Below are 26,835 nucleotides of genomic sequence, written 5' to 3' on the forward strand. Positions count from 1 at the left end.
TTATTTCAACTATCCTCAGAGCAACTCTGTCAGATAGGTTCTGTTATTCCCATTTCACAGCTGAGGGTCTTGAAGCTCAGAAAGTGTGAGTCAACCCAGACCACTGTTAAGACCACAGCTCTCACGTGGCAGAGCAAAAATTTGAACAGAGATCCCTCTGACTACTAAAATGGGGGAGGGAGAGAGATCAATCCACATTTTGTCTTGGTTATCGAACCCACTCCTTTGGGAAAAAAAAAGCCATCTACTCCCTTATTAATACTAAGGAACTCTGACCGCTCACTGTGTACCTGGCTGTGTTACATGCATTATATGCACTATCTTATTTAAGCTATTAACCACCCTGAAGGGTAAATACTAATTATTAGACCTAAATATCAGAGGAGGTAATTATTGAGATGCAGATAGATTAAGTAAGCCCAAATAACCCAGGCTGGCATAACTGGGAATTTAACTCCGGTAAGTCAGACTCCAGAGTAAACTCTTCTCACAAGCTCATCTACTGATTTCATTAGTGTCCATGAGAGCACGTGGTCTCCTTTACTCTTGGGAGCATTATTATCGCTTCTCTAGAACTTAACTTCTGCTCTTTCTGGTGGTGCCCATCACCAGCCTCTCTCATCCCTGAGAATAAACAGTGGACATTGAGGGTATGAAAGCTTTAGAAAAATAGACCCATAGAGTTTCAACATTGAAAGATCTCTTTAAGAAGTCACTAAGTCCAGTGGCTTCTAACTGTGGGACATGATCTATTTAGTGGGTTGTAAAATCAAGACAGTAGTTCATGATCAATATTCCAAAAGTGAAATGAAAGGAATAGAAATCATAGAATATATTGAACTGATGGTGAAGTTGTCTTGAGAAACAGTTGATTTAGTGATCTATGTGTGCGTGTGTTCTGGGTCACTATGTAAAATACGTTACTTATTGAGGGCCATGTTTGCCAAATTTCAAAAACACTGGTTTCATCCAGTGGTTTTCAAATTTTGTTCCAAGGAGGCCTCAGATCCCTTAAGGGAGATGGTGATGGAGGTGGGAGAAGTTGAGTAGGAAGAGCTTCAGGAATGTGCCCTCTTCTAGCTAAAGTAGTCCCATGTTTATCTGTTTTTCAAGTTGGATTTTCATCTAATAGTTCATCTTTTAAAAAAAGGACTCTACTGAAAAAATAATCGAAGAGCCACTGATTAACCATTGGAATTGTGTTATATTGAATGTTGATTCATCCTTGTGTGACTTCATGTGGTAACCAAGGACCAGCTGTGCGCCCAGCCAGTATGATGGTTGCCATTGAATATACAGCAAGATTAGAAAACTGATCACCCCTGTCTTTAACTTGTTGTTAGAACCAATTGTTAAGATAACAGCTGTTGCTTACACCAGATATGGTAAGGGAATACATGACGATATTGTTCAGAATTTGGCAAGTTCTTTAAAAAGTTATACAGAGGATTGTTACAAGAATGGCTATGGAAGGATCAAAGCTGGCTGAAGCAAAGGAGATTAAATTGAATGCAAAGGATTATACTTTGGTTCAGATCAACAGCATAAATACAAACGTAATATGAATTTACTTGACAACAGTTCATGGCTCAAAGTCTGAACTTGCTAACTGACTTCTAACTCTGTAAGTCAATAGTGCCGTGTAGACCAAAACCTAAGGTAAGCTTGGCTACGTTTAATGCATTCATGGACATATGGTATAGAGGACCCCTGTAAGGGGAAATTGCAAACATGGCCAAAGTACTTTGCAACTTTTCCCATATTAGGTAAAGTCTGTTTCCTTACTTCTTGGTTTTGTGTGGGCCCTGTGATTTGCTTTGGCCAATAGAATGTGGCAAAAGTGACGTGCCCTCTGGAACCGATTCCGCAAGCATGCTGCCTGCATTCTGCAACTCTTGGAACTCTGATATGGGCATGTGAATAAGTCCTGGTTATCCTTCGGGAGGAAGGCAGACAATGTAAAAGAGACCCCAGGTGTCGTAGCCAAAGTCATCCTGGACCAACCAACCTCTAGCCAATCTGCCAGCTGATTGCAGATATATGAGTGAGCCCAGAGGAGTTCAACCACACCCAGCCCAGACTGGAAGAATTGCCTCGCTGACCTCCACAAGAATGAGCTAGCTTTGGGAGTGTTTTGTTAGGCGTCAAATCCTTACAGATGCACCCACTCTCCTGCACTGGCAAATCCACGCTGGAAGACAGTACCACGACCACATCCGATCACCATCAACATTAGCTAGAGATGCTAACACACTAGAACGTCTGCAGGTCGGGATCAGGAGAAGGTTTCTGAGGACGTACCAAGTGGAAGGTGAGGATATTTGTAGGAACATATGCTATACCTTCTGAGAATTGACATTAGTGGGCGAAGTGGGATGGATTCCTTATAACTTCTGTGATTGCAATTTTTATCCCATTGCATCTATTCTTGCCATCACCTTATGGTGGGCAGAGCGTAGGTTCTCTTGAGCACTATCTTTGTACTTGGGTTTGGATGCGTATCTTGTTTTGGCCAATGAAACGTAGGCAGAAGTTAGAGTGCTTCTAGAGGACTCACTCTTCTGTACTTCTGTTATCACCACCATAACAAAATCCCGGTTGGCCCACTGGTCCCAGAAGAGGATGAAGAACATGTAGAACAGAGACACCCTCACCACCCTGCAGCACGCAACACAGCCCTACTGGGCAACCCATATATTCATAAGTGAAAGATTGATGCTTACTCCTGTATGCTCCTATGGTTTCAATATTGATTTTTACCCAGCATTTTTAGGTGACCAAAAATACTTCTGAGATTAAAATTAGAATCAAGGAATGCAGGACTTCCCTGGTGGCACAGTGATTAAGAATCCACCTGCCAATGCAGGGCACACGGGTTCGATCCCTGGTCCGAGATGATTCCACATGCCGTGGAGCAACTAAGCCTGTGAGCCACAACTACTGAGCCCACGAGCCACAACTACCGAAGCCCGTGCGCCACAAATACTGAAGCCCGTGCACCTATAGCCCGTGCTCCACAACAGGAGAAGACACTGCAATGAGAAGCCAGTGCACTGCAACGAAGAGTAGCCCCAGATCACTGCAATGAGAGAAAGCCCACGTGCAGCAATGAAGACCCAACGCAGCCAAAAATTAATTAATTAATTAAAAAAAAAAAAAAGAATCAAGGAATGGCCGCATCAAGGAAGCAGACTTCCACTGCATTTAAGGACGGATCCCTTTGCCGAGAAAAAGAACTGTCCCAAAGTGAAACACGTGGTTATATTAGGAGTCTCCTACCCACGGGATATTCAACCATCAGGAATCTGTACATGGTCTTCTTAGTTGGAATGGGGATCAGACTTTCATTTCAGAGTGACTAAGAGGCTAAGCAATTTGGGGAATGATTAGCAGATCATTTCATCTGTGTTTCAGCAGGGAGGGAAGATGAGCCGGAGGGGTAAGAGTGTGTGTGTGTGTGTGTGTGTGTGTGTGTGTGTGTGTGTGTGTGTGTGTCTGTGTGTGTGCAGAGAAGGTGTAGGTTAGGAGCAACAGATGCTATGGGGTGCTTCGAATGCCCCACCAAGGTGTTGACCTTTGATTCTAACCTGTGCCCATTTGTTCTTCAACCGGGAGCCCCTCCTGCTTACATCCAAGTTCTACTCATTCCCAAAGATCCAGCTCAAGTCCAGTTTTCTCTCTGGGAAGTTTCCTGACCTTTCCAGCCTACAGCGACCAACTCATCCTCTCAACTGTTCATCTTGGCTGTAATTCATATGTTGTCTTAGCTTTTTCCTTGACTCTTCCCGGGGTTAGATGGTTGACTTCCATGTGCTCATGTAGCGTTTCCTTAAATTAAAGAACTTGCTGCTCTGTACTGTGGTCTTGTATCTTTCCTTAAAGCCATGTGCTGGTTGAAAGCAAGGAACATGGCTTATCCATTCAGGTACCCCCTCTGTCTGCCACAGTGCCTGGCACACTCTAGGGCATTTGTAAATACTTCTTAGATGAATGGATGTAGATTTCTTTCTCTTTCTGACAAACCGTAAATTCCTGAAAGGCAGTTGGTATTTATTGTACATTCCTATAGTGCTCCAAGACCTGTGTATTTATTCATTCAACAAATATTTGATGAATGAGGCTTACCCTGACTTACAAAGCCCTGTGTCATCTGGCTCCTACCCGTCTCTTTAACATCATCTTGTGTAACTCTCCCCCTCACACCTTCACCTGCTCAAGCCATACTGGCCTTTTTTTCCCCCCCAGTTCTTTGTGTCCTTATATCTCCCGTCCACCTCAGGGCTTTTGAGGTCCCTTTGGCTGCAATCTCTACCCTTTGGTCTTCTATGACTTCCTCCTTCTTGTCATTCAGATCTCGGCTTAAAGGTCACCTCCTTCAAGAATCCTGTCCTGAGTGTCCAATCCATGGTACCACCTGCCTCTCTCCATTACATCTTTTAATCCCAGTTCCCTACATGACATTTACCACTTTGGGATAAATAACTTCCTCCCTTTTTTATTTCTTCCTTTCTTCTTTCTTTCCCTCCCTCCCTTCTTTCCTTCCTTCCTTCCTTCCTTCCTTAGTTGCTTATTGCTTGATTGGTTGTCTCTGTCTGCTAAAATATAACCTTTGTAATAATAGGCACTTTTTTTATTCTTACTGCTCTGTTCCTAGTGTCTGATAAATATATGTTGAATGGATGAATGTATGAAAGAATATGGGTTCAACATGGAGCTGTGTGTTGCAAATCTAGTGGGAAGAGGACCGATGAGGTTCTTGCCTTCAAGGATTTTATAATTTTGCTGAATGAATGATCAATGTACACACGGTACCACAGAAAAACCAAAACCAAGCCAACAAAAAGACAAAACAAAAGACTGGAGTGTATGTAGCCCATTGAGGTACTGAAGCCTCAGCTTCCTCTGTGAGATGAGGATAATAACACCTAGTTTGCAGGTGTTTCATGAGGATTAAGCGAGAGAAAGAACAGACAGCACCCAGCATCGTGCCTGGCGTGCAGCAGGTGCTCCGTGAATGGTATTCTCCACCCTCCGCCTCTGACAAGGCAAATAAAATGTATTAAGAAGCTTCTGTTGGTCTACCCAGATGATCCACTCGTGAGAACTGAACTTCAAGTCCAAGGATGGCTCTTAGGCTTAAATCCAGTTATGAAAATGTTTCTGCTGTTCCAGAATGTTGACAGGGGAGGTGGAGCTGATTATAGTTCATTTGTGAGCCATGTACTTTGATTCTTTGAAAGCTTTTGTGTAACCCAGGAGGTCTCATTAGTTGCTGTTCTAGCACGGTGTGGTAGGGAGCTCTGTGATAATTGGCCACAAGCCACTGAAAAAGCATGAAGAGTCAGGAATTGTGTAGCGGGGCTGATCTTTTTCAGAGGTGCAGTTGGTAACTACTGGTGTTACCCGAAATGCCATCCTTGGAGTGTTAGTCCTTTAGCTTAAATCACTGCTGGCTTAACAACAACGATTTTAGCTGTCACTTGCATGTTAATAAGAGTTTGCTGAATAGCACTGTTCCATTCCGGACCCTGAAATAGATTTTATTCAATTCTCACTTCCAAAACAATGGTGGTATTGAGTGACCAGGGTTAGATCAGGTTGAGTTCGTGTCTTGGGATAGTTCTTTCTGGAGACTGGGTGGCTGAGTATCTGGGGAGTCAGGTCCCATTGAAACCCTGGAGAAGGGGCAAGTTTGACCAGTGTGGGGGCAAAGGTCAAGGACAATTACACAACACAGCTAGCTCCCAAAGTTAACTTGTATCTGTTTCTAATCTGTTTTCCTCTCCCTGTTCCACCTACACAGATGTGCCCTTTAAATATTTATTCACCCACCTCTGCTGTGTGTGGCACTTGATCCCTTTGAAGGTGTTTACTAATTAGATCAGGCTGGGAAGTTGGGCAACTTCAGATGTATTTATCCTGTGTAAGGTAATTTATCCTGTGTAAGGGCACAAGACCCCTGGACAGCCCCAGGGAGGTCAGCTGTAGCTCCCTTGCTTACTTCCTTTATCGGAGGAAGTCCTAATGATTGTCCAGTTAAGCTGAGTGACACTGGCTCTTTTTCTGCCATTAGCTCCTGACACAATTCTGAGACAGACATCAGAGAGGCTGGAGCCGGAAGGCTAAATGCTCTTAGCGAACACGATTATGGATCAGTTGAACGCTGGGCTCAATTTGACACCATCCACATGTGATTCTTACTCAGTGACACAGCATCTGATCTTGGCTTGAAAGGAAAATTACTGCTTCAGTAATTCAAATTCAATAGACCTGCAGGTCACTGGCCTCAAATATTTTAAAATAATATTTGCTGCAGGAGAATCTGTGCTCATGCATGAGCGGATGTGTTTCACTGGATGGGAGTGGGTCGTGTGTGTGTATGTTTGGGCATATAGATCCTGTTGAAAGAGCTTTTAGGAGCGGTGATGCATAGAGTGAGGGGGGGGAACTCTGTTGTACTGGGTCTTAAGGCAGCCTTGGTCTGTGGTTCAGGTTTATTTGATTCCTTTCAGCCATTTTGGCTATTGTCACTGTTCTGACTGTCAAGGAGAAAGAGGAATAGCTGATGATGACCCCATGGGATATCTATCTGGGGTCTCAGGGGATCCCCTAAGGGATCCTTGCCTCAGACATCTTAGCTTGTTTCAGTGGTGAGACCAAGTACTTCCCACTTCCAGCAGTGGCAAGAAGCCTGAAAACATGCTGGGATTCATGCCTGCTGGCCTGTGACAGAGAGGTAGGTGTCCATGGGCTTTGCTTGCCGTGGCCCTCCTCCCTGCTCTGTAGACCCTTGTTCACATGTCTGCCTCAGTCCATAATTTGGTCTCTTGGTATGTTTACCAGGAGGCTGGGAACACCTTAGCCTCGTAACCTTAGCACCTCACTTTATTTCTGGGTCAGCAATGTGTATCAGATGGACTAAATAAACCCATCTCATAGGGAGATCTAGGCTTCCTCTTGATGTTGCTAAAGAATGAAATGGAAGGCAGATTGCCCAAAGTTAGCACTGGTTGGAGAGTCTTGGGGGTGGCAAGGTGGTGAAGGACAGGCCAGCATCCATGTCCCTGGGAGATTTGACTTTCCATTTGGAGAGCGTAGCTTCCCTTTTAATCCTTCTGCCACCATCAGGTTGGCCTCCAGCGTTATTCTGTTTCTTGATTCAACACTTTGACCCGAATAGGGATAAACCTCCTTCTCGTGTTTCTGTCCTTTGGGAGGAGAGCTTAGTAGTTAAGCTTCAAGGGCCATACTGCCTGGATCTGAATCCCAATTCCCCACCATAAACAAGCTGTGTGACCTTGGGAAATCTATTCGTCTCTCTGTAGCCCTTCACCAGTTTCCTCAGTGGTAAAGTGGAGGTGATACTGTTATTTCTAAAGGTAGTTATGAGGATTACATGAGAATTTAAGTAGAGGTCTTAGGAGAGTATCTGGCTTAACATAAACTCTCAGGAATGTTAGCCATTTCTTCCTGTGACACAGGGATGCTCTCTCCCATCTCACATGTAGCAGTGGGGATGATTGGATAATAGATACAAAGCACCTGGCCCTGCGGATGGTAGTTATTACTATCACTTATACTGACTCCCCAGAACAGATGGAAAATAGAAAAGATTTTCCTACCTCCTAAATGGTCAAATGACCCAGAATTCAGCACTGAGAACACCTGGACATACTCCTCCCTTGACTAGTTCACTCTCAAGTGTTATGGGTCGCAAAAAATTTTGAGGACTGTTCCAGGGACAAAAGACCAAAGAAGGAAATCTCTCTTTTTAATGCTTAATTTCTGAGAGACAGCCCTTTTTTTCCCGGGAGACGGATAGCAGGCAGGATGGTACCTACTTCTGAAAAGACCCTCTCTCTTCTCTCAGGGCTTTAGAGTTACCTAAATCCAGGTATGCAAAATCTTAGGGCAATACCATCACTGTAGCAATAATTATACACCAAGCTACCCCAGTGCCACCATGCCACAGGTTTTTATTATATTCGTAATATATGCACTTAGGAATATATGACTATTTCAGTGTGTTATATTTTTGAACAAAAAATGCAATACGACTCCAACTATTATTTTAACATGTTTTTTCTCCACTTAAAAATATATCAGAAGCTTCCTGCCAGATCAATGAAAAGAGTTTTTATACCATTTTGAATGACTGCTGAATATTACATAGTATGAATATACCTCATTGTTCGTAACAGATCCCCTGTTTGTAGATATGTGGGTGGTTTCTAAGTGTCCTTCATTATAAATGACGCTGTAATAAGCATCCTTATACCTGTACATTTTCATGCCTAATTGTTAAAATAGAATAAATCCAGTAGTGGCATTTCTGGTTTAAGGGGCATGCGCTTTTTGAGGCTTTTGAAAAGTACTGCCTAGTTGTCCTTGAAAAAGGCTTCCTCAAATAATCTATTACAACCCTTCCCAATCTAAAAAAAAACCAAAAAACTTTTTGGCACATATAAGAAAGGATAATTTAGGCACACACAAGAAATGACAGAGGGCAAAGAGAAGAATCTACCAGGGACCAACTCCCCTGGGGCTTCAGCTACCCAAGAGGGCTGTGGACAGCAATGTCCCGGCATGATCTTAACCCATCTTTTGTGTATCAGTTCACTGTTCCATACTCTTGGGCAGCTCCTGTCTGTAAGAGTTTAGATACATCCCAGAGCTGGATTCTGGTTTCAGAAAGAAGCCATTTTCTTAGGGAGCAAGGCTAGGAGGTGGTGTTGGCAGAGAATTGGAGAAAAGCCACGGGTAAAGAGGTGTCACATTTGTGAGCTTTTAGTGGAGTGTAAGCAGCTGTTTGTGGCTTTAAACTCAAGCACGTTTTTCAGGCAACAATTTCTAAGTCACTAGTTATGGTGGAGGCTAACTCTGGATCATTTCCCGCTTGTCAGCAGAACTTGGTGAGTCTGAATGAATCATAATGAAGATGCATAACTTGTTGGAGCCACCCAAGACCTGGTAGACACAGAAAGGAATCTGGATGACATTTCTATTGAAACTTTATTTTATTAGAGAGGTGATGGCAGCAGCTGGTCTTTGTGAAGGCGACTATGGCTCAGAGCCTTTGTACTTCACTGGGTCTCATAAAGCTTTTACAAAATCTCTTCATCCCCTTGGTCAGTCCTGTATCATGAAGAAGGATGCTAAGCATAAAGAATACACCGTCTATGACTTCTCCCAGGTTTCTGATCCTTCCAGGGAGGAAAACTTAGCATTTTTTTTCTCTTCCCAAGAAACCAAATTGCTGAAGCTCTGGGACTTGTTCCCAGTGGTAAGATTTTGTTTGATGAGAATGACTGTAGCTTTACGTCATTCTGGGGCTTATTGGCTTGGGTGACAGCTCCCTGGCATCTGCTGGAATTTGATGACTGAATGATGCAGGGAGGAGAACTGGAGAAGGTGGATGTTTATTGACCCAACACAGACTTGTTAAAACAATACCAACTACATATATGAAGTCTCTTTGCATTAAAAAAGCAAAGTTACTCACTCTCAGGAGAGAAAATGATTATCACTCACTGCTAACTCTCCTAGGTAAGTAAGTGGTTATCCATACCAATGGCAAAGAGAAAAGTTTAGCATAGGTTCAAACATGGGTCCCCACTGTGGTACAGCCCCACCATGTATTTTCTGAGGCATCTACCAATGAGACTTCTTAGGATTGACTCTTTCTCTCTATTTCTCTTTCTCTTCATCTCCTCTCTTCTTTTTCCATGTGGGAAAATAGAAAAAAAGAAAACAACCAGGATTTAGAATCAGTTTTCCTGGAGTCAAGTCTCTGAGCCTCAGTTTTCCCATCAGCAAAATGGGCATAATAAGACCTGTCTTTCTGTGTTTGTTTATTCACCACAGGTAAGTTGAATATCAACTACCCAGTTAACAAAAAGGTGAAACATTAGCTTTAAAATTTAGCATGTGTGGGCTTCCCTGTGGTGCAGTGGTTGAGAGTCCGCCTGCCGATGCAGGGGACACAGGTTCGTGCCCCAGTCTGGGAAGATCCCACATGCCACGGAGTGGCTGGGCCTGTGAGCCATGGCTGCTGAGCCTGCGCGTCCGGAGCCTGTGCTCCTCAACGGGAGAGGCCACAACAGTGAGAGGCCCGCGTACCGGAAAAAAAAAAAAAAAAAAAATTAGCATGTTAGCTTTTATATTTTTACTTTCTTTTTTAAAAATTCTGCTTTTCCTTTTCTTCTCCTGACTCAATCTCTGGACTTCCAGAGATATGCACAGGCATCTTTAGCTCTGCTGGTAGAATTATGCGTTCTTGAATTTGGAGGTTATTTGAAGATTTTTTCCCTCTCTGTTCTTGGTGTAAACTCTGCTCAGGAAATAATGCTGGAATTAGAATAACTCTTTTTTCCTTTTATGATGTCTTTTTCATTGCTTCCAAGCTTTCTAGAGCTTTTCTATTTCTACCTATATCATCTAGGCTGCTATTGTGATAGGATCCTAATTGGTGTCCTTGGTTTTTTTCTCTTTCCTTGTCAGCACATCCTGTACACAGCATTCATTCATTCCCCCACTTAGTAAACACGTATCAGGTTCCGAGCACTATAGTTGGTGCTGGACATGTCCCTGACTAGTTCAAATACCTCCCTCAGATTCCCTTCGCTTTTACTATGAATGTCAACTCCTTTACCTCAGATTCAAAATCTCTGCAAATACCTATTTCAACCTGCTTTTTAATTCTCTCACTCCATAATATCATCAACTCTCAGCTCTAGCTGGAACAATCTCTCTCTGCCTTTGCATTGACCATTATCTCTTCTAGGTATATGCCAGCCTATCTCTATTTCACTTGTTCAAACCTAATGTTCAGTGGAGAGCTCAGATGTGAATTATTTTGTGAAACTGCGCTGAGTCTCCTTCCTTGGGACCCTTGTCACTTCATATCTGAGCCAATATAATTCAAATTGCTAGTTACCTTTTTAAGCATATAGGAAGAGAATGAGATTTCAAGGCGTTTGAATGAAAACAGAGAAACATGTTGGCTTACATGTTCTTTCATCCTCCGTAGGATCTAACAATACAGTGTCTTGCTCAACACACACTTGCCTATTTATCGTTTGAATCAAATAATAAAACATACACATTGGAAATAATGTACTGATGGAACTCTCCCAGTAATTTATTACTTCCCTCTCATTTGGGGGGATGATGTCAGATGCTCACTTTGTTCAAACTCTTATCAACAGTGTCTTCTCCAACTTGGTTGCCATGGATTCTTCATTCCTCTTCCATCAAAGTTCTCTTGCTATGGAAACACATGGTACCTGGTCTAGCCAGGAGATCATGGGATCAGGTAGTATAAGGAGCTGCGGTTCTGCATAGATGTCTAGATCTGGGTTGTAATTCTAACTGTAAACTCTGTAACCCTGGAAAAGTTGTCTTGTCTCTCTGAGTCTCAGGTCCCTCTTCTGTGAAATAGAATTAATAAAAACCATTGCAGGGCTGTTGTGAAAATCAAATGTGATCATATGTGTAAGATAATAACTTACTGCCTTGCTCAGTCCATAGTAGGTACTCATTAAATTACAGATACTATCGATATTGACCATGAATGCGAGAATGCGCCACAGTTTCTAGGGCACTTTGGAAGAACCATTGGATTTATACGGGTGCATATCAACCTCACATGTGGTGAGCTCTCTTAGACTTCCATTTAGGGAGCTGTCCAGCATCCAACCTCCTCCTCTGTCGGTATGGAATCTCTTTTTTGTAATCTTGGAGAGAAGCGCCCTTCACCCGCCACAGATGTCAGAGAGGATAGACTCAACCCTCATCCCTAGGTCACCAGAGCTGAGCAAATGTCCAGGGCTTGGCCCATCGGATACTTCTGGGACCTTGCTTCTCAGATTTGGAATCTTGGCTGTATGACTGTTGCTTCTGAGATTTTGAGGCTAAATGGTCACTTAGAAATAAATACGACTAGGTCAACTTTGATGGTGGTATTCAGCTGCATTCTTCCTTTTTCCTCTAAGGTCACTGTTGAGCTTCCTCTTCTTTAATCGTCCAGACTGCTATGATCTTGTTCTCTAAGCCTCTTGTTCCTGTGAGTCTCTGGTACAGCTCTAGTAAATCACTACCTGTCCACTCTACCCCATTTTTCCTCTATATGTTACTGGAAACCCATCACTGACAGTGATGTAACCATGCATTTCAGGCACTTCATTCAGTGACAAAGAATCCACGGTTCATCAGCCTGATCTTTGATCCCATCCCTATGATGGCCAGGTGGGTTCTTCTGCTGCCATTGTCTTTGTAGCTGGGCTTCTGCTGTTTACTTTCTGGGAATCCTGAAAACAGAAAGGATGCTGGGTTGTTCTCCAGCTAAGCCACCGGCTTTCAGATCACCTCCCTTCTGTCTTCATAGGGTGACACTTCTCACCTTGAAATGTTGCCATGTTCCAGTCTTTCTCTCCTGCCTTTAGAAGGGTGGCTCAGCCAATGAAACTCTGATGCCTTTTCTTTCCACACCTGAACTTGTTATGGAGATGTGGGTTGATAATCTTTACGTAAGCCAGTTCATCTCCTTGTTCTTCGGTCTTTTCACCTGTAAACTAGGCTAAGTAGCCACGAGGGTCAGTTTGAGGAGGAAATAAAATGACCGTCATGCTGGGATCTATGCAAAGCAAGACTGATGTGGCGATATGAATATTTTTCACAATAACAATGATAATAAAATCAATGATGAGAATATTAGGAAGGATTGGGCAGCTGTTGGTGTTTGGTTATTAACCGCTGAGAAGAACTGTTCATTAAATAGCAGTGGGGGGACTGAGGGCTGGGGTCAAGCTACTGTTTTCTTAATCAAGTAGTGACCTCTTCTGGGGAAAGAAAGAGGCAAGCAAGGCCTTAGCACTGGGGGACTCTTAAAACATCTGCACCAAGGAAAGCAATGACAGAGTGTCCCCAGGGGGAGAATCTCTCAGGGTAGATGTTTGCTCTGGGCAACCAAGTGAAAAACAACATTGAACGAACTGAAGATGAACATCATTTGCCCAGTAGCCCTGTCTGGAAGAGCTCTCATAGAGCGAGTGAAATCGTGTAGACCCATTGCGTGTACTACGGTGAGGCCACTGGTCATGCAAGCTGCCCAGATCTGGGAACCCAACACCAGCCTTTTGGGAGAATGGTTCAAAAAAATGTTCAGATGGGAAATGTTCTGTTTTGTTTTGTTTTTTTGTATTCCTATCTAGAAGAGAAGAGAAGTACTACTTCTGATGTAGGAAGTAAGGTTCAGAGCATAGCGAGGTCTAGAGGAGCAATGGATTTTGCTCAAGTGTCCTTCTTTGGGGACAGGAAAGAGGCAAGCTCCTACTGCAGGCTTGTCCATTGGATTGAGAGGAATGAAAACAGGAAAAGGCTTTTCCTCCACTGAATCTCACCATATTCATCCGTTACTTCAGGCTCTTGGAAGGAGGAGGAAGGAAAACCTCCAGGAAGTCCTCTTGGTGACTGCAGTGCTAAAGGACTTAGGCTCTACTAGATGATGGGCCATTTGGTCAGACATGGTCTGTACTGGGCGGTGCTACATGGCACATTCCTGAGGACACAGGTCATGCTTCTACTTAGACTCATGGGCGGGAAGGCTCAGAGTTGATGGAAATCGTATTGTTCTACCCCTTGTTGAATGGGGTGGAAGAACTGACTCAGAGAAGGGAAGGGACTCACCCAAGTACAGAAATATAGGGGCAGGGCTCCCATAAGAACTGGGTCTTCTGACCCTCTTTTCCTTCCCATTAGCAGTCACTCCTCTCGCACCTTTCTCCAACACCCCACTTCATACTAAATCAACTAGTAATGTTAATAAGACCTACATACTAGGTAGATTAATAATATGGTAGCTACAGTTTGTTAAGCGGCTGCTACATGGTAGCCTCTGTTCATTCATTTATTCAGCAAATATTTATTGACTACAATGTGCTAGACACTGGGGTGCAGTGGTAAGCCAAAAACTATAAGCTCAACCACTGTAAAAATCCCAGCCACAAAGATAAAATTAAACTGTGCAATCTCTGAAGGCAAGGGGTCTGCTGCTGTAAGATAAGGCGGGGTTATTAGTCCAGGGAGAGCTTCTCTAAGGAAGTGGCCATTCTATTCATCTATTTGCTCAGACCTAACATCTCCAGGTCATCCTTGCCTCCACTCATTTTCTTACCCTTTACCACCAGTGAACCCGATTGGCTCTGCATCTGAAATATTCCAGAATCTACTTGTCGCAGCACCTCTGCTACCATTCCCCTTCGCTCAGATATCCCCAACCTCTTGCCTGTATTGTTGGGATGTAGTCTCTCTGCTTCCACTCTTACCTCCTCATGGTCAAATATGTTCGGAGAATTCTGGGTCATACATTTGTTTAAGTCGTGTACAGCAGGACTTCTCAGGGGCTGTCATGTACTAATCAACATGGTGAAATACAGAGGGGGACATAGTATATAACATAGTCCAGACGTATTTGACCACAATTTTTTTCTTATAGAGCATCTCACACAACTGCAGGTCAATGGAAAGCAATCCAGAAAATGTCAACGTGTATATAACGCATTATGTAAAGTATTATTATTATTCCACCTGATGGGAAATGGAGCCACTCACAACAGTCTGGCTGACCTGGGAATCAGGTTGGCTGAGTTTTAGCCACAGTTAGCTTTTTTTTTTTAATTTTGCGGTACGCGGGCCTCTCACTGTTGTGGCCTCTCCCATTGTGGAGCACAGGCTCTGGACACGCAGATTCAGCGGCCATGGCTCACGGGCCCAGCCGTTCCGCGGCATGTGGGATCCTCCCGGACTGGGGCACGAACCCATGTCCCCCGCATCGGCAGGCGGACTCTCAACCACTGCACCACCAGGGAAGCCCCACAGTTAGCTTTTTTTGAGCTGTGTCACTTTGGGCAAGTAAGTCATGTAATTTTTCTCAATTTGGGTTCCTCATCTGTGAAATACAGATAATAATTCCTGTCCTGTCTACTTTGCCAGGCTGTTGAGAGAATCAAATGAGATAATGAATGTTAAAGAAGGGACATCCTTACCACCACCACCCTCGCTAAACCAAACCAAACCAAAACCCAATACCACTACTGTGCTACTGTGGACGCCTAGAAAAACATTATTTCTGGTTATCCCATCTCTGTACTTAATTATCATCAATGAGCAACACATTAACATTTAGTTTATTTATTTGAGCAACCTGGAGTAAAACCAGGGAGTCGCTGGCTGTTGGCTAGAAGTCAAACAAAACAAAGAATTAATTGGAGCAAACGCTGTGGAGTGTGCCAGTCTGTGACATGCATGGAAGCAGGCAAGAAAAGCCAGTTGCCTGGACAGCATAGCGGAAAGAATGAAAAGAACAGGGATTGTGTAAAAAAGGCTCAGGAGATAAGAAAACCTGAAAACACAACACTGTAGAGAGCCTGTAAAACTGCAGTGAGGGGACTTCCTTGATGGTCCAGTGGTTAAGACTCTGTGCTCCGAGTGCAGGGGGCCCAGGTTCGATCCCTGGTCTGGGAACTAGATCCCACATGCCGCAACTAAGACCCGGCACAGCCAAATAAATAAATATTAAAAAACAAAACCAAACATAACTGTGGTGATGTTGATAAAGAATGAAAGATCATCTTAGCTATGGTGGTGGCATGGTGCCCTGCAGAGTCATCGAAAGGCACTGGGTGTGGTCATTCAGTGAGTGTCAGTGGAACAGTGTGGAGACTCTAAGCGGGCAAAGTTCTGTGGGTTTTTGTGAAGTGCCTATTCAGGATACTTGGTTCACACCAGGTCAGCAAGCTCTGCTGACGTTCCCTTTCAGATCCTAAACACTGCCAGGTTCTCTTTTTCTCTAGGGCTTTTGGTTGTGATTGACCAGTGACCTTGGGCTCAGGACTCTGATCCCCCAGACTAATTCACACGCAACAAATTGATGTACACATCTTGATGTATTTGTGGGCCAAGCCTGATGATGATGATGACAATGATAATGATGATAGTGTTAATTATGACAATAAAAAATATAGCATCCATATGACAGCTTAGAAAGGCACTCATATCCAGTGCCCTCTGCTGTCAGCAGAAAATGAAAATGCGCATCTCAAGATGCCTAGAAGGGAACAGAAATCACCCAGGTGGTATGTGCAGAAGGAGGGGTGTATGTCAAAGCTAGGAAGGGGCTGCCCCCTTTACAAAAGAGCCTGGAGAGATTTGAGTGAATGCATTCATGTTAGCTCTGGGTATTTGAGAACGTCAGCTAGGAGAGCTAATTCTCTGATACTATCATTTCCCACGCCTCCATCTCAATACATACGTGTATCTCTTTGAGTCTCTGCACAGATATCTGTCCCTGCGAAAAAGAAGCTCTCCTAAGAGCCCAGAGCGGAGCCTCGGTGTTTTATATTTTCATAATTTCATGCATAAAAGAATCAGTAGGGAGTGTATTTATCAGTTTTGCTGCATAACAAAGAACCCCCCTACTCCCTAGATCTCAGTGCTTATAATCACTAAAATTTATTTTCTTTTCATGTTACATGATGCCTACAGTCAGCAGGGCCTCTGCTTCAGGCTGTGTGTTGATTATGGGTCAGTTTCATAGGGTTTTGTTTGTTTGTTTGTTTTTGCTTTATTGATTGATTGATTATTTTTGGCTGTTTTGGGTCTTCGTTGCTGCACGTGAGCTTTCCCTAGTTGCGCTGAGCGGGGGCTCCTCTTCGTTGCTGTGTGCATGCTTCTCATTGCGGTGGCTTCTCTTGATGCGGAGCATGGGCTCTAGGCGCATGGGCTTCAGTAGTTGTGGCATTTGGGCTCAGTAGTTATGGCTCGCAGGCTCTAGAGTGCAGGCTTAGTAGTTGTGGCGCACAGGCTTAGTTGCTCTGCAGCATGTGAGATCTTCCCGGACCAGGGCTCAAACCCATGTCCCCTGCATTGGCAGGTGGATTCTTAACCACTTTGCCACCAGGGAAGTCCTCCATAGGCTTTTTTGATCTGTGACTGCCTTGGAAGGAACAGCCCCAAAGCACAATGGGCAGTTCTGGCTGAAGGCAAGAGTCTAAGAACGCAACCTCAGGTAGGCAGAGTCACCTTAGACCTTTGCAGGGTGTGGCTCACAGTCCACTGGCCAAAGAAATCCAATGGGCCAAACCTAACAGTAGAATTGAGAAATTCACTGGCCCTGCAGGGAGGTGTGGCAAGGGTTTTTATGCACAAACCTTTTACAGAAGACTGAATTGTAATACAAATCATCACAGGGGTTTTCTAAGCATGCCAATTCCAGGGCCCATCTTCAGCTATTTTAATTCAATAGGTCAGAGTAAGTAATAACAGTAGTAGTATTAATAATAATAAAATCAATGGCTAGCGTTACTGTTTGCCTTTTATGAGCCTGACACTGTGTTAAGTACTTAACGCATGATGTTTAGTTTAATTCTACGATCTCTCTCTGAAATAGGAACAAGTATGATCTCCGTTTTACAGGTGAGGAAACAGAAGCTCAGAGAGGTTCAGAAACTTCCCCAGGTCACACAGCTAGTAAGTGGTAGAGCAGGCATATGGATCTGTGGAGTGGAACTTCTGAGCCCCAAGTCTTTTTCAGTTTCCCAAATATGCCCATCTCTCCCTGCCTCAGGACCTTTGCACTTCCTTTCACCTCAGCCTTTATAACATTTCCTTCCTTTCATTCACTTCATTTCTCAAGTTTCAAGTGGAAACGTCACTTCCTCAGAGAGGCTCCCTGACCTTGGCCCCTGACTGATCCACTTTGTGGGTCTCCTAGATTTTCTAAGCCTCTTCTGATCTTCTGTGCTGGGGCAACTTTCTTGATGGGCAGCCCAACCTTCTGAGTATCACCTGGCCTCCTAACAGCTCAGGCTGTCTCAGCATTCCTCAGGGAAGGCAGGAGAAGGGAACGAGCCAATAGATACATCTATCTCCCTTCCTTCTCCTGGACAAGCTGTCCAAGTTTTCCCATCTGGCCCATCGTCTGAGCCATTGGCTGTACTTTCTTGCAAGGCTGGTGCCAGCTTGGTAAACATCACCTTGCATCTGCTTTCCCTCATTCCTTGCCTCGCTGCCCTGGACTCCACTTCCCAATAAAGCCTTTGCAAGTAAGCTTACTGCAGGCTCTGCTATCTTGGAAATCCAGCCTGAGGGACGACCCCCACCCCCACCCCGCCTCCTACTTACACTTGACCCCCACTTTTCTTTCTCTAATACCCTTTACCCTATACTTTTCTCTCACAGCTTTTCTCATACAACTGGTAACCATATGTAATATGCACTTTTTTTTTGTCCACACCATGCAGCTTGTGGGATCTTAGTTCCCTGACCCAGGCCCAGGCAGTAAAAGCACCAAGTCCTAACCACTGGACCGCCAGGGAATTCCCAATGCAGTGGTGCAGTGTTTTTTTTTTTTTTTTACCACTGTGTTCTCTGCACTTGGTTCATGCCCAGCACATAGCAGTTGATCAACAAATATTAGTAAATGAATGTACATGTCTAGGCTTGGGTCCTTGCTTTGTCTGTGTTGCTTTTTTGTAGGTTGCTAAAGGTCTCTATGCTTCATTTTGCTTCCGTTTTGGGAAAATGAGACTGGGTATCTGTTTCAGAGGGGCTGAGACCAAAATGTGGTGATCAGTGCAGATGTTCAATAACCGATCATCATCACTGATATTGTTAAACTAGACCAGCGATGGGCAATCTTTTCCTATAAAGGGCCAGAGAGTAAATATGTTAGGCTTAGCAGGACAAATGATCTCTGTCACAAAGACTCAACTCTGCCATCGTGGTGTAAAATCAGCCATAAACAATATCTAAACAGGTGGGCTTGGCTGTGGTCCAATAAAACCATATTAACAAAAACAGGGGGATAGGCCAGATTGGCCCTCGAGTTATACTTTGCCAGCCTCTGCACCATACAGTCTGAGCAGTGTGAATCTAAAAGTTCGTAGTAAGCCACATCAACAGATTGCAAATATTCGTGAACTTTCTAGGCAAAGCTTATCTCTGCATTTCTTTCCAGTGTTAAACACGTGCGATATTTTCCTGGCAGTGACAGTGCACTTTCAGGGAAATCTGTGTGTTCAGAGTTTGCGTTTGTTTACAATATTTCTCTAACAAGTGTGAGTGGGGAGAGTCTCCCCACATATTTCCTAACTCCTTTTTCCCTGGTAATGGTGTACCTTCTTTACCTACCTCCAGAGCTAGTCTGTGGAGAGAAAACTTGGAATTTGGGAGACCGGAACTTTACTTGTCTCTCAGGTAGAAACTTTGTTATATAGCAAATCTTTTTAGAGTAAGTGGTTTCCTAGAAAAGATATGAAAGAAATGATCCACTTGAAAAAAAATGAGTCAAGTCTTTGGAAGAGGACAGATTTTTTACATATAAACATATATAAAATGGAGTCAAGAAAACAAGACAAGTCTGCTTTAGAGAGGCCGTTAGTAGTTTTTCAGGCCTTACTAAGTGTCAGATATGTGGCAGAGGGACCAGGATACCATGATTGATGGTTCATCCAGAACTACATGGAATGTGGTTCCCCACAGGAAAACTGAGGTGCTGTTAACAGAAGAAGGGGGGAAGGGATGCTAGAGATTAAAAATTGCAGCTGGTGTGGGTAAGTAGGAGGTGGCTGTCTCACCTTTTTCCTGTGAGCATCAGCTCACCTCTGTTGTGCTGATGAAAAAAGATATTGTGAAAAGCATCTTATCCATCACCTGGTACAAAATAGAGCTGGAATAAATGGAGGCTACAGGTTTTCACGTTTCTTTATTGTAATTATGTATAAAACATGACACGTCACACATCCTAAGAAGGATTAAGCCCATCTGAGCTGATCACATGTTTGCTAGACTCTGATGCACATCACCGAGGGCCCATGCACTGCACACCTTTCTGTTCTTCCGTCCTTAGAGTTTTGACAATGACTCTCCTCATGGTTGCAACATGGCTGCCTCAGCTTCAAGCATCATGTCTTCTTCTTAAGACATCGTTTCAGATAAGAAAGGAGGGAATGTGTGCGAAAAGGGCTCCTTTCATGTATTAGGGAGGGAATCTTTCCAAGAAGTCCTCCTCCTTACGTGCCATGGACCAGAAGCATGTCACATGTCTAGCCCCAAACCCGTCTCTGGCAAGGCGAGTGCAGTTACTATGATTAGCTGTAAAGCATCGTGATTCATCCACTGGGGTTGGAACAAGGAAAGGGTCATGGCCATGGGGCAGGCAGTACTTTCTTTGGCATCTCTCTTTCCTTCTCATGGCTAGAGAACATGTCTGTTTTGTTCACAGTTCCTAACGCAGTGCCTGACCTAAAACAGGCACTCAATATATATTTGTTGGGGAATGAATAAAGTAATGGATGAATATACTGACTAGGTTGGCCTTTTTTCTCATTTATTCTGGTTTCCTCATTTCTCTGAGTCTGGCTGTCCTGGAGCTATTCTTCCTGTCTGAAGATGAGCCCTCCTAAATTTGGTAACATGGTAAGAAATGAATCTGACCTATGACAGTGCTCATTTGCAGCCTTTGGTGTGGGTTGATCATTGTGGTCAAGGAGAGGACTGGAAGGTACATTCAAGGCCTGCTTGCACGGGCATGACCAAGACCATTCTCAGCAAAATGAAAAATCACGGTACCTTGTTCTCTTTCATCTTCTCTCTGGGCAATTTCCTATGGCTTTTCAAGCTCATCTATTAGAATGTCAACAAAATCACAGAGATCTGCAGAAAATATTACAGAGAGATGGTTTGAAGTCACCAAGCACCTTGGAAGCATTAGTTTATTAAGCATTTAATGAGATAATTATAAACCTCTTCCACTGAGCTCATAGCTCAAAATGTCTGAACACCCTCTCTAGGTATCACTTAGTTCATCCAGTTTGAATGAAGCAGTAGAAAATATTTTCTTTTAAGTAGGTGATTCTCCTGGATTTTTCATGATTTCAGTCTTGTTTGCCCCCATTATTGGGTCAAAATGGGCACTTTTATGCTCGATTCTAGAGTATTCTTGGGAAGGAGATAGAATGATAGAGTGATTGTCTAATCTCAGTTGAATCTCATCTCTATCACTTATTAGCTGTGACTCACTGGGTAAGTTGCTTAATATCTCCAAGCCTCAATCTTCTCATTTGCAAAATGGGGCAATAATTGAGGGTGTTCTGGCGCAGTGTTTGCAGCAAAGTACGGGTGCAATAAATGCTATTATCGGTAATTGCTTTTTGCCACAACATGTATGGTCTTCAGTCTGCCATCGAAATGAGCTGCTTTTACAAAGACAGCTGTAACTTTGTCATATTTGAAAAACAGATATTGCTCTTTGGGAAACCCCAATGTCAGTCCAATAATTGTGAGGCAAAGAATACATCTGTATTGTTGGCATGGTTCTGGGCACTGGGATTCTATTCAGAACCTGATGGGGCCTTTCAGGTTGCTGAGAGTGACTCTGACCAGTCAACTAAGGGTGGTTGAAAAATACCCATGGAATTGATGTCTATTTGTTTTGCGTAAATGAGCTTCTTTAGGTTGAGTTGGCTAATCATGTCAGTCAAATGGCCACTTCAGGTTTCCTGAGTTGATTCCGTCCTGCGGTTGGGTGTGAAAGATGAGGTTATGTAATGTGGCAGCATGGGAGACATAGAGGACCAGGGGCTGGACGATGTCGGTCTTCACCGTGCTGTCCACTAACGCATGGTCACTTCATCAAGTCACCTCAGCATTCTGGGACCTCTGACCTCTAAAGTGAGAATTTGGTACCCACCCATATAATTTAGCTGGTTACTGCAGAGTAAAGATGAGAGGATTTTGTTGTGGTAACTATTATTACTGTTACTCAGCGGGGTCTGAGAGGAGAGTTTCTTCAGATGCCAGAAATTCCTTGGGTCAAGGACTGTGAGAACACTTGTCTTTCTATGATCAGTTCTTTCCAACTATCTGGATAAAATTCACACTAAATGTAAGAGGAGCTATTAAAAAATATCTCTGACTGGATCACCTGGAAATCTGAATGGACTAATGTGGAAGTTTGGTTTCTGAGAAGCACACACTAGGACAGGAGGAAATGCCCAAGAGATTTGTTGGAGGAAACACCTGTGAAGAAAGAGGAGGAAGTAGAGGAGGCAGGGAGAGCTTTCAGACCCCAGTGCAGGTCTCACACCTGCGAAAGGAGAGGGGGAAGGAGGAATTGGGGAGAAAGAATCTCACATCGGAGTGCACATCTAAAATCTAGTATTTGGCTAGCCAGTGGGAGTCCTTGAGCCCAAACTGCCCATGACAGCAGTTCTCTGTCCTGCAGAAATGGGCTGCGGCTAGTCACCTTGCCATCCTCAGTCATTTGCAGGGAGCATCCTTTGGGGGGGTGTGTGTGGTCTTGGCACGAACGCAGTAGCGGGCCCAGCAACAGGGCATTTAGTCAACTATGCTTCTCATCGCGGAAGAGTTGAGCAGTACGTTTTCATGGCCACCCACCAGATTGTCAGAGGTTTTCTCTTTGCAACACAGATCTTAAGGTGTTTGAAAAACAAACCCAAACATTTGTGATAGTGTAGGTTTTGTACCCCAAATCAATGTTCCATTCTGTCCCTTGACTTTCACTTCCCCCTCTGTTTCAGCTAGACCAATCATGTTGAAAACCCCACCCAGGTTTGTAGAGTTCCTCATTTGACAATTAAAAAAAATCTGTATGTGAATAAGTCACATGAACTTCCTTTGTTTTACCTCCTCAATGAATTATGATTTACTTTCTTGGGTTTCCTATGTTTTCCGCCTCTTTACACACCCATCACTCTTTTAGATGGGAAAGGTCACTGAGGTCAGTTTGCTTCTCTGCCTTCCAGTCGGACCAAATGGACCCAGTTATCCAAAGGGTTTGGACAAGAAGCAGATCATCCAAAACGATGTATGATGGAAGGGAAGAATTCTAAGGAGGTAATCCACAGATGACGAGAGGGAGGCACTGGAAGTGTCTGTAGGCTTTGCTGAACGTACAGCATTCTTGAAATATGTCATCATCATGGGATACTGCCTGGGTGATCACTGAGGGACTGCACTAGGATTTTGACTCTAGAGTCAAAGAAAATGGTTGTTTCTTAGATGTTTGAACAGTGGTTGCCTTCTTTCAACAGAAAATAGGTTATTTTTCCCATTGAAAAATAAGTTTTGTTGATGGAGATTGTTTCAGAGACTAGCCAGACACTCCCTAGACCTCCTTCCTCTTCCTCTGAGCATACCACTGGATGAAATTTCCTGCCTCCTTTATAGTTAGATGTGGTTGTGTAAACAAGTTACAGCCAATAACAAATGGGCAGAAATGGTGAATATCCCTTTCAGATCTGTTGTCCCTGCCAGGAAATTCTCATGTTCTCTCCCATCCTTTGCCTGCTGGTTGGATGCAGAGGGTCCAGTGGAAACTCCAAGGTCCTAGAAAATGTCAGAGCCATTGAATAAAGGAGCCAGGGTCTCTAGTGGTCATGGCTCATAGGCCCAGCCACTCCGCAGCATTTGGGATCTTCCTGGACCGGGGCACGAACCCGTGTCCCCTGCATCGGCAGGTGGACTCTCAACCACTGCGCCACCAGGGAAGCCCCACAGCCGAATTTTTGAGTATGTCAAAGCAGTTGTCTTATCCAGATAAAACAGAGAGTGTGTGGACGCTGTTGATGAAGAATCATGCCAAAGGAAGGGAGACCTGGTGGAAGGTCAGTGAGCTCAATTCGGCAAGCAATGTTTGAGCAACATCTTGAGTGGAGCACCGTGCTCAGTCTTGAGACTAAGGGTGGGTGAGACGTGCTTGCTGCCCTCAAGGGCTCAGTGCTATAGATACAGACTTACAGTACAGCTCGACAAGGCAACAGCTATTCGTGCAATGTACAGAAGAAGCTAGGAGCCAGAAAAATTAACTTCCCCTGGGAATGGGGTACAGGAGTGGATTCTCAGAGGTGGCACCTGACCTGGGCTTTGAAGATTAACAAGGTGGGTAAGGACCCAAGCAGCTGTGCAGGGAGCATTTCTGGCAGAGAGAGGAAAAGAGAAGAGCAGGGATGAGACCGACACCAATTCACCATCCCTTATGTATAACCTTGAAATCTAATATACTGTGAAAAGCAAAATTTTGTCACCCATTTTGGGTAAAAACTGAGCTGACAAACTTATTTGTCAGTAACACTTGCCTTGAATTGCCACGAAGTTATCTGTACCCTTTATTTATCCCCCTTAGTGTGGGTATTCACATGCTTCACTGCAGAAATATTAATGTGTTTGGTTATGGGGTATACTCTAGTCCCTGCTAAGGTATTTCGTAACTTCTCTATACTCACTACATTACCTCTCTAAAATCTAAAAATGTGATGAATAATACACCAGGATTCGAGTTTTTAGAACTGTACTAATCAGTTACCTCTGTGGGGTGTTTACCATTCACAAAGTGCTTATGATCACATCGGATGGACGGCTTCTTTCCACAACATGGAGTCACATGGCGGTTTTCCAGCCCTCCAACTTCACCTGGCATCACCCCCATCTCTCTTGCTGGGCCACATTGGCCTCCTTTCTGTTTTGCGAATCAGCCCAGTGTATTGCAAGTCTCAGGGCCTTTGCGCTAGCTGTTCTCGCTACTTTGAAAGTTCTCCTCCTGGCCCATGACGAATCTCATTCTCGTTCTTGAGGTCTCCAGTTTAACGTCTGTTCCTCAAAGAACCTTGCCCTAAGTCTACCACAAATGGTGGCCTTCATCATAGCACTTATCACAGTCTATAATTATTTTGTTTATTTCTTTGTTTATTACACATCTCCCACTTAATGTAATGTCCAAGATGGCAGGACCCCTGCTTGCTCTTCACAGCTGTGGTCCCGATGCCTGGTGCGATATTTGTAGAATGAATGGATGAATATATCAATGAACAGGCTATAAAACTCAAATCCTTTCTAAGTCTATGAGCTCCTTGCTGTCAGGGTTTTTGTCTTAGGGTGATGACATATAATGGAAAGACCATAGGTTTGTTCTATGATCAGACATAAATTTGCTGTGTGACCTTGGGCAATTTGCACCACCTCTCTGAGCCCAGGTTTCTCTTTTTTTGCCTAACGAAACTAATAATAGTACCTCTCACATGGGAATGTAAGTGACAGAATGATAATAAATGTAAAATTTCAGCATGTTGCCTGGCACATTGTAGGTGCTTAATAAATGCTGGATGAAATGAGTGAATGAGCCTGAGGAAGACAGAGAAGCCTTTGCTCCTTTCCCTGCCCTCACACGGTGCCCCTACCCCTATCTAGCCATAACGGATCCAGGTGAGATTAGGTAGATGGATAAAGGATTGGAACCTAACAGCAAACAAGCCAATATTGAACACTTACTGTGTGCAGCTGCTGGGTTAAGGACACTATAGGACAAGTGGAGATGACTGAGGCATATTCCTTGTCCTCAAGGAGGTGGCATTTCAACATGGCATTTAGCATTTGAAGATATTGGTGGATGGAGACGTGTGGGTGAGAACCAGCATGGTCAAAAGGCATGGTCACAGGAAGAGGATAGCGGTTTGGGGAATATTGAGGAATCTAGGGTGTGAGAAAACAGAGGGAAAGACATAGCTGGAGAGTTGGTTGAGCTCAAACGCATGAGGATTCTGACTGCCGAGCTGAGGAAATTGGACTTGATTCTGTAGATAATGGTGAGTCAATAAAGGCTCTTGAAGAGAGAACAGAAATGACCCGGCTAGCAATAGGAAGGATGAACTGAGAAGAAAACCCTGAAATGGCCCCAAAGCAGGCAGTCCCTCTCAGTGGATTGGGTCAAACACCTTTGTCAATAAACGAGGGTTATAGCATCTTTAATTTCATTTTCAATCAGTGCAGGGACTCTCTAATAGTGGACCATTGGGAACTAGAATTGTTCTCTTCCCTGTGGGGAGAAACATAGGAAGCTGAGGTTTTGATCCCTGGCCTAAATGATCTTACTTCAGTAGAGGGGAGAAGAGTCATGCTCACCTATTAAGTCACACTTGTTCAATCAACTCGCAGTTTTCGAGCTCCTGTCACAAGTCAGCGCTGTGCTAATGGCAGGGGTGTAAGAATAAAGGCATATCACCTGTTCTCAATGGGTTTCACAATCTACTGGGAGAGGAACACAGTGACTGCAGTGGGTGGCTAAGAGCCACCAAATATGGAACCAAAAGTGATATGAAAATTTAGGAAGAGAAAACGAGTCATAGGGGCTGAAGTAGTGGAGGAAGACTTCTCAGAGCCCATGGACTTCAACTTCAAACTCATTCAAGGGATTTTGAATGATTGCTTTGGGGAACAACACAGAAGAGTAGGAAGACAGCATTGTATAGAGTAGGAGAATGAACATTTTGGAGTCTGACTACCTGGGTGGTATGGATTCTGAGTCCACTTCCTACCTGTGTAATAGTTAACTAGAGAAATCACTCTATTTCCTAGTCTCCTCACCTGTAAAATGGGAAAATGGGGGAAACTCACTAGTACGACTATGGAAAGCATAGAGCAGGTGTCAGCAAACATTTTCTGTAAAGGATCAGATAGTAAATGCGTTAGGTTTTGCAGGCCATGTGGTCTCTGTTGTAGCTACTGAGCTCTCCCACTGCAGTGTGTTATGACCTGCATATTTGTGTCTCTCCAACATTCAGATGTTGAGACCCTAAACGCCCAATGTGATGGTATTTGGAGGCGGGGCCTTTGGGAGGTAATTAGGTTTAGATGAGGTCATGAGTATGGGGCCCACCTGATGGAATTAGTGCCCTTATAAGAAGACAAAGAATTAATCTCTCTCTGCTCTTCACCATGTAAGGACACAGTGAGAAGACAGCTGTATATGAACCAGGAAAAGGG

The 26,835-nt window shown here is 43.9% G+C and overlaps 2 long non-coding RNA genes and 1 other non-coding gene across 5 annotated transcripts in view; 2 read left to right on the forward strand and 1 right to left on the reverse strand.

Moving 5' to 3' along the window:
* LOC117199656 (uncharacterized) overlaps positions 1-26,835 on the forward strand; it is a 372,975-nt gene that overhangs the window by 310,308 nt on the left and 35,832 nt on the right. The window lies entirely within an intron of this gene.
* The window catches only part of LOC125961639 (uncharacterized), a 224,384-nt gene that overhangs the window by 188,995 nt on the left and 8,554 nt on the right, over positions 1-26,835 (reverse strand). The gene's annotated exons all lie outside the window — the stretch shown is intronic.
* On the forward strand, positions 15,450-15,522 carry TRNAR-CCG (transfer RNA arginine (anticodon CCG)). Its single transcript has one exon. It is a non-coding gene; the product is annotated as a tRNA-Arg (tRNA).

Source organism: Orcinus orca, chromosome 17, assembly GCF_937001465.1.
Source record: "Orcinus orca chromosome 17, mOrcOrc1.1, whole genome shotgun sequence".
NCBI classification, from domain to species: Eukaryota; Metazoa; Chordata; class Mammalia; order Artiodactyla; family Delphinidae; genus Orcinus; species Orcinus orca.